We start from the raw sequence: 8,015 nt of genomic DNA, 5'->3' as shown, positions 1-8,015 counted from the left end.
TCTGGTGATGGGAAGTCCTAGCATTGAAGTCCCCTAGGATGATAATGTCACCATTTCTAGAGAACTCCCATATGTCATCATCCAAAATAGAGAAAGGGGACTGTCCTCTGGGTGATGCATAAACTGATGTACTCGGGGGAAAGTAGCAAATAGCAAGGTAGAGATATCTGCCCGTCTTTGCTTTCAATATCACCCACATGTACCTAGCTTGCTCATCCCTGCGGGCTATATGTATCAATGGCTGCAGATCCTCTCTAAATAACACTGCCACTCCCCCCGAGCCCTGTCCTTTGTGCTCTGAGCGTGTCTCCTGTCTGTAAGCTGTCTCCCACCTGTATCCACTGATGTGAGGCATGGATTGCCTAGGGGCCTGGTGTGTCTCAGAGGAAAAGATGATGTCTCTTCCAGTAAAGCTATCCTCAAAAGCACCCACATCAAGACGCATAGATCCATTACAGTTCCAGGCAGCCACTTTGAGTGTGGTCCCATAAGTCTCGCACCGTCATGTGGAGCGTCGCTCTAGTATTACCACTCTTCCATCTCGCTAAAAGGCAATCTTGCCTTTTCCCCTTGCCGCTCTAATCTCCGGCATTACTTCCTGCATATGAGCGATCTGCGAGAGGGTGAGATCATCCCCGAGAAAGATGCCAGTCTCTTTAAGAGTTGGTCTTTTCTTCAAGAAGGACTTCTTGGCTTCCATGGAGGGAAAACGAAGGATGAGTGCTCTTTCTTTTGAGGTTTCCCCACTGCTTCCATTTTTCTTTATGTTGCCCACTCTCCATGCTCTTGTGTGCATTGGCTCATGAACCCCCATCAAGGCTATGAGTTCTTTTACCTCTTCGTCCACATTGCCTTTGTCTTTTAAGACCGCAAATTCTCACATGTAAAGCGCGCACCCGTCTTCTTTGCTCCTCCTCTAGTGTCTCATTAATGATGTTGTTGGGTGTGGACATGGGCGTTATCTCCTTGCATTTTCCTTTCTTGGCCACCTTGATCCAATTCTTGGCTTCATCCGCCTTCTGTTGAGTTTTGGTAAGAACATCCACCCAAGAAGTCGTCATTTCTTCGTGTTGCTCTTCTCCCTCTTTGATGGCCCGTACTTGCTCCTTGATCGTGTTGATTTCTTCGATTACTGAGGGTTGCAGTTCGCCCTCTTCCAGTGTGTTTCTTGATCGTGCTTCGGCGAGATCTTTCTTGAGTGACACAATCTCTTCATCTTGAGTCGTCACTCCGTCTTCCAACGTATTTATCTTGCTCTCTTGGATCAACACGCGTCCTTCGAGCATGTTTATTGTGCCCAAGAGATTGTGGTTCATCTTGGTAATGGTCTTCATCATTTCCTCTTTGAACTTTTGAATGGCATCCTCTAGGGGGTCGGTTTTATCGTTTAGCTTCCTCATGCTTGATCGCCGTCCGAAAAAGAGCCACTAAGCGCACGTGTGCATCCACACTAGCCGCGGGCGTGGTAGCCGGGCGAGTGGGGGAACGCGAGGAGGTATGGCAAGGGAGGGGCAGCGATAGAGTACAGACGAGATCGAGATCGAGAGAGAGAGAGAGAGAGAGAGAGAGAGAGAGAGAGAGAGAGAGAGAGAGAGAGAGAGAGAGAGAGAGAGAGAGAAAGAAAAACGAAAAATAAAAAATGTGAGAGAGTACGAGAGAGAGAGAGAGAGAGAGAGAGAGAGAGAGAGAGAGAGAGAGAGAAGCAGCACGATAGAGTTAAAAGTTAAAAAACGATAGAGTTAAAAATATAGAGAGTTAAGTTAGTAGGTTAAAAAAATTGCGCGATAGAGAGAGGGTGAGGGGGGGCAGCGTGATAGGCGATAGAGAGAGGTAGCGGGGGGGCAACGCGATAGGCGATAGAGAGAAGGAGCGGGGGGGCAGCGCGCGGGTGGGGGGTAGGGGGTAGGGGAGAGAGATTGTAACATTTAATGGCCTAATAACTTATGTGTAGCGGAAATTAGCATGAACATAGTGGGCATTTCATTAGAATAGATTCCTAATGAGAATTACAAGAGTGCTTGGGTGGAGAGAGCAACAAAAAGCATAACACCTAGTTAGATAGCATCGACAATACTTTCAAAAGAGAGAGAAATTAAGCTATTGACAACAGTTGAGGACCGGATTTTCATGGAGCCGGTCCCCCCTCCAAAAGGCTTTGTATTATGGTTTCTCCAATCAAGAGAGACATTGTACAATATAATTCTTTGTGTTCCTTCAAGACTAGCCAGTGCAATGAAGATGGAAACTTCATGCACTAAGCAAAACACTTAACAAACACAACTTGAATTATCCCCGTTCTTAGACCCAAGACCTCACACACCTTCGAAGATGGTGAGAGCTAGCAGGGTATGAGAGTAGATTGAGAGGAAGAAGGAGTATCTTACGAGAAAGATGTACATCTCCTCACATAATCACTCATATGTAGCATAGCTTAGCTTAGTAATTAGCTTGGTAGAGGAGATGAGCATGCATTGAAGCTTGGCTCTTGGTTGGATTTGCATCCACATGCCAAGAGAGTGTTGATGTAGGCTTCTATCTCACAAGCTTGGAGTAGGTGATGAGTTCTCCATTAAAGCTTGGGAAGAGATAGTCTTCTCTTTCTTCACACATGAGCTTGTGTGAGTGTGTGTGATAATGCCTTGCGAAAATCAGCCCCCTCTCTCTCTTGGGCGAGCCCTCTTGCTAATTGCTCTTGCTGAAGCCTCATTGGCCCTCCCCAAGTAAAGCCAATTACCATTAAGCAACATAAGTGATAGCCTTCTGACATGTGTCCCCCTTTCCCCTTTTGTGAGAGCTTTAGGTAATTAAATAATTAAACTAAACTCTCATTGGACCCCTTTGCCTCCTGGCCAATAGGAATCAGGCAAGCCATGGGGCTCCTGAATGCTCATTGGACCCCTTGGGAGACTGCCCAATAGTCGTCTAAGAGACTTAATTCTCATTGGTTTCTTTTATTAAATGTTTTTAAATTAATTAAACTAGATTTACTCTAGCTTAATTCTCATTGGTCCACTTCAAGGGTCATCCAATAGAAATTGGGCACACCTTGTGGGCATCTAGCCTAGGGAGCTGACATGTGTCCCTCATTCCCTTTGTGTAAAGGAAGCCTGTGTGTGTGTGTGGCTTTCTCTCTCATCCCCTACCTTTAGGGCTCGCCCCCTCCCATGTAGGGATGTGCAAAGACTTTTAGGGCACACACAAAGCATCCAATTTTCCCTAGGGTTGACCTTTGGACACAAGCTTTGAATTTTGGAACCTTAGCATTTTGGAAGTCTTAATGGGCTGAACCTTAGGGTCTTTTTAGCCCATTGTTGCACATGGCTCTTTTGCAGATAGCCCCCCCTTTTGATCCCTATTTTCCCTCCTTTGGATCCCTACTGTGGCCGGTCTGCTAGCTTAACCAATATTCTAGCTTTTTCTCCCCTTGTACCTCTCCACATTAAATGATCAGTTTAATATGAGAAAATCATTTAGAAGAATTAGATATTGATTATTATGACATTACCTCTCTCTTGAAATCATAGTCGTCCTCGACTATGGTGTAGAGAAGATAAAGCATATTCATGAGTCCTTTTCTTAGCGGGTAGAGGATCCCTATGTTACCCTACGACATCATTCCATAATGGATGACTAGTCCATTTGGCGCTTGAGAGCCTGAGGCTGCCGCAAGCATGTCTGCACATTAGTCCTATCAGTCTTCCATAGTAGAGTGACAAGCTCTACTTGGTGTTTGGGAGACGTCGTCTCCACAAACTTGATCTAAGCATGCATGCTACTTCATTTTTGTGCACAAATAAAGAAAAAGAGAGTCTTATAAGACAAAAATTTTGTTCATTTTTAACATTTTGTACATTTGCTTACTCTTGGGAAGCATTGTAAGCATTGACAAGGTTTAGGTTATCCTTTAATTGTATGCCTGCATCCATCTAGCATCTTCAAAAGGATAATTCTTAAACTTAATAAGATATCGTTGGATAGTTTTACCGCCTCTTAGTACCTTGTCTTCATGTCGGAGAATGGACTCGGGCTACAACACCTCTTCTTGGTCCTCGATCTTCGGTGGGTCTTCAATAGTTGGTTCTTGAGGTGGCTCTCCTTTGTAAGGCTTTGATAGGCTCACATGAAAAGCATTGTGTATGAGCCAATGATTGGGCAACTTGAGTTGATAGGCCATCTCATTGATTGGCCTAAGGATCTGAAAGGGACCATAGTACCTTTTTGTTAGTTTAGCATAGTACTTTTGGTGACCCGTAGGATTCTTGCCCGTTGTGTGCCTTAATCGAGCCTTGGGAAACTTTAACAAGACCCAATCATTTTCTTTAAAGGCTTGGGCTCTTCTGTGCTTGTCAGCAGCAGCCTTTTGCCTTTGCTGTGAGATAGAGATAGCATCCTTAATCTTTTGGAAAGATTCTTGTAGGTCTCGGCTATACTCATCTGCAACGAAGATCTTCCCATGTACCTTAAGTAGCAAGGGACTTTTTGATCTTCCCTCAATTACCTCGAAAGGTGCTTTTCCCGTGGAAGTATGTACAGTGTTGTTGTAAGCATACTCCACTAAGGGTAAGTACTTCTCCCATTGGGATCTTTGATCTACTTCCGTTACATAGGCTTTTAGTAGATCGAGAATGGTTAGGTTAGCTATTTCACTTTGGCCATCAGTTTGTGGATGATAGGCCGAAGAGAAGTTTAGCCTTGTTCCTAAATTCTCAAAGAGACCCTTCCAAAAATTACTGGTCATTCTAGGATCTCTATCCGACACTATGGACATTCGCAAGCCATGGTACTTGAAAATTTGTGAAATGAAGAGGGTTGCCATTTGATGGGCTTTGATAGTCTTTTTGACAGGTATAAAATGAGCTTGTTTACTAAACCTGTCTACTATCGTCCATATTCCCGTATTCCCATGGATAGATTTAGGCAATCCAAAGATAAAATCCATGGATATGCTCTCCCATGGTGAATTAGGGATTGGCAAGGATTGAAGCAATCCAAGTTGCTTCCCTCTATCAAATTTTGTCTTTTGGCATACCACACATTTGGAAACATACTCTTGTATGTTCACTTTCATGGTAGGCCAATAGAAATATGTTTCAATTCCCTTTAAGGTAGACTAAATCCCTCTATGCCCCGCATAAGGTGGAGCATGAGATTCATACATTACTTTCTCACGTAGTGAGTTAGTAACGCATAGTCTATTGCCATAGAGAAGATAACCATCTTGTAAAGTAAATGGTTCTTCTTTCTTCCCTAATGCAAGGGCTGAAATCACATCTCTAAAATCAGGATCAATAGCATACTCATCTATCATTGAAGATAGATCATTGTGAGTTGCTATGGAAACGGCATTCACTCTCGGCCGTCCTAAGAGTGCATCAGCTACTTGATTATGCTTGCCAGCAATGTGAGCAATATGAAAATGAAATTGCGAAAGGAAATTTGCCCACCTCATTTGTTTGTCGGAGAGCTTGGTCTGCGTCATGAAGTACTTAAGACTTTGGTGATCCGTTTGCAGAATGAAAGGAGTCCCCAATAAATAGTGCTTCCACGAGTCTAAGGCATGTAGAACTGCAAGGAGTTCCTTTTCGTATATGCCTAGAGCTTGCTCAACAGGGTCGAGCCTTCGACTCTCATAGCCTATGGCGTGCCCTTCTTGGAGCAAAACAGCTCCAAGGCAATCACCACAAGCATCGCATTGGACCTCAAATGGTTTTGAGAGATCCGGTAGTGTAAGCACAGGTTGAGAGATAAGCTTTTCTTTAAGCTTTTCAAAAGCATTGTTCTCCTTAGCAGACCATGTATACCTAACGCTTTCCTTTGTTAGGTCATGTAATGGTCCCGCAATTTGTGAGAACTTTTCTATGAAGCGTCTATAGTATGCACACGTACCTATGAAGCTTCTTAGTTCATGAAGATTCCTTGGTTTAGGCCATCCTTTTATTACCTCTAACTTGGATGGATCCATTTGGATGCCATCTTGAGAGATAATGTGACCTAAATACTGAATCTCTTGCAAGAAAAATTCACTTTTCTTTCGATTAACATAAAGTTTATTCTCTCTTAAAACTTGAAATATTACGTGGAGGTGTTGCTTGTGTTCCTCCAATGAATTAGAGTAGATGATAATATCATCAAAGAACACTCCATTGAAGGTTCGATGAGGCCTGAACAACTTCTCCATCAAGCGGTTGAATGTGGCTGGTGCATTGGTCAAGCCAAAAGGCATGACAATGTATTCGTAAAGACCAAATGTAGTACGAAATGCGGTCTTTACAATGTCTTGATCAACTATCCTTATTTGATGATAGCTACTTTTTAGATGAACCCTAATGAAGTAGGTCGATCCTTGTAGCTTATCAAATAGGTCTTCTACCCGTGGAACGGGAAACCTATTCTTGATAGTGATCCTATTTAGTGCTCTATAGTCAACACACATGCGATATGTGCCGTCTTTCTTTTGCACTAATAGCACAGGTGAGCAAAATGGAGATGAGCTTGGCCTAGCCATACCCTTCTCAACTAACTCATGCACTTGCCGCATAATCTCCTCTTGTTGAGCTTGAGAAACTCTATAAGGAGGTTTATTAGGCGGTGAACTTCCTGGAAGAAGTTCAATTGCATGGTCATCATTACCTCGTTTAGGAGGTAGCTCACAAGGGATGTCGTCAATAAAAACATCTTGAAACCCTTTGAGAAAATTGGATAACTCTAATTCCTTTTGGTTGCTTTTATTTTCTTTTGCTAAAGCATTAGGTTCATTTTGAGAGTCTTTAACGAAAATCATGTACACAAAAATAGAGCTCTTTATTGACTTGTTGAAAGCTGGTGTATGTACAATGGGGATGGTGTTACCCATTTCCGTAGCATCTATAAACATGTCTTTTTCCCTGAACTTATAGGAGATTCTCCTTTTAGGAAATTTAACATCGGCAGCCAGGCGGTCAAACCATGGTGCCCCTAGGATTACATCCTCATGCTTGAGAGGAGAGATAAAGAAGTCCTCTTTGTCCACATAGCCTTGGACATGAAGCCTCAATTTCCCGATTAAGGGAGTGATTGAAGCTTCTTGCCCCTTGAAGGCACTGTCTGCGGGTAGGACATCTCCCATCTCGTAGGATTGTATTCCTAGCTTGGTGGCCAACTCTATAGATATAAAATTGTGAGTAGAACCAAGGTCAAAGAGAATAAAAGCATCATGTTCTCTTACCTTTCCCCAAGCATGGCATAGAGGAGATCCTTTGTGGTGAGTTTGGTGAGTCTCCTCCTCTTGGATTTCAACCAAGGAAGCTCTTCTTCCCGAATCGGAGAGAGACCTCTTTTGGTAGTCTCACAAGGAGGCTTCCTAGGTGTTCTCTCGTCATGGTGATGAGCTTGGAGAATCCCGTGAGCACGGAGCTGCCGTTGCACTTCACTTTGGAGAGATGGATTGCCCATGGCTTGTTGAAGCCTAGAAACAAGATAGTTAACAAGCATTGAAGCATCATTAGTAGCTTGCTCATGAGCAAAATCAAAGTTATCAACATTAATTTCACTCTCTTTACTATTGTCAGCCATTCTAACAACTTTTAGGTGTACTTTGGCACTTCAAGCCCTAGTTGCTACTCCTCTTTACCCCTTTAAAAAAAGCACTCAAGCTACTGTACCCGCGGCTCGAATACCATTAATTGCAAGGAATAGAAGAGAGGGTCTTTCGACACCAAAATAGCATCGGCTCCTGTCAAGCTTCTAATAGCTCAATAGTGGTTAAGCCGTAGGCAAGCCCCGTAGGACTCCACTATTAAGACCATAGCTCTCGACGGTGATGCCCCGTTAACTGCACAAAGGCAGGCGCACTGCAAGGCTAAAAAATCCCTATTTTACTTACTCACAGGCAATTAATAATACCAACCATTTGTAGCTAGCTTGAGGACCTCCCTTCTTGAGCAAGAAAAGAGAAACCTTGAGCTTTGATACCAATGTAACATTTAATGGCCTAATAACTTATGTGTAGTGGAAATTAGCATGAACATAGTGGGCAT

This window comes from Adiantum capillus-veneris, chromosome 4 (assembly GCF_014529385.1).
Source record: "Adiantum capillus-veneris isolate H3 chromosome 4, ASM1452938v2, whole genome shotgun sequence".
Taxonomy (NCBI): domain Eukaryota; kingdom Viridiplantae; phylum Streptophyta; class Polypodiopsida; order Polypodiales; family Pteridaceae; genus Adiantum; species Adiantum capillus-veneris.
The sequence above is the reverse complement of the archived record's forward strand: the minus strand, read 5'-3'. Positions refer to the sequence as shown.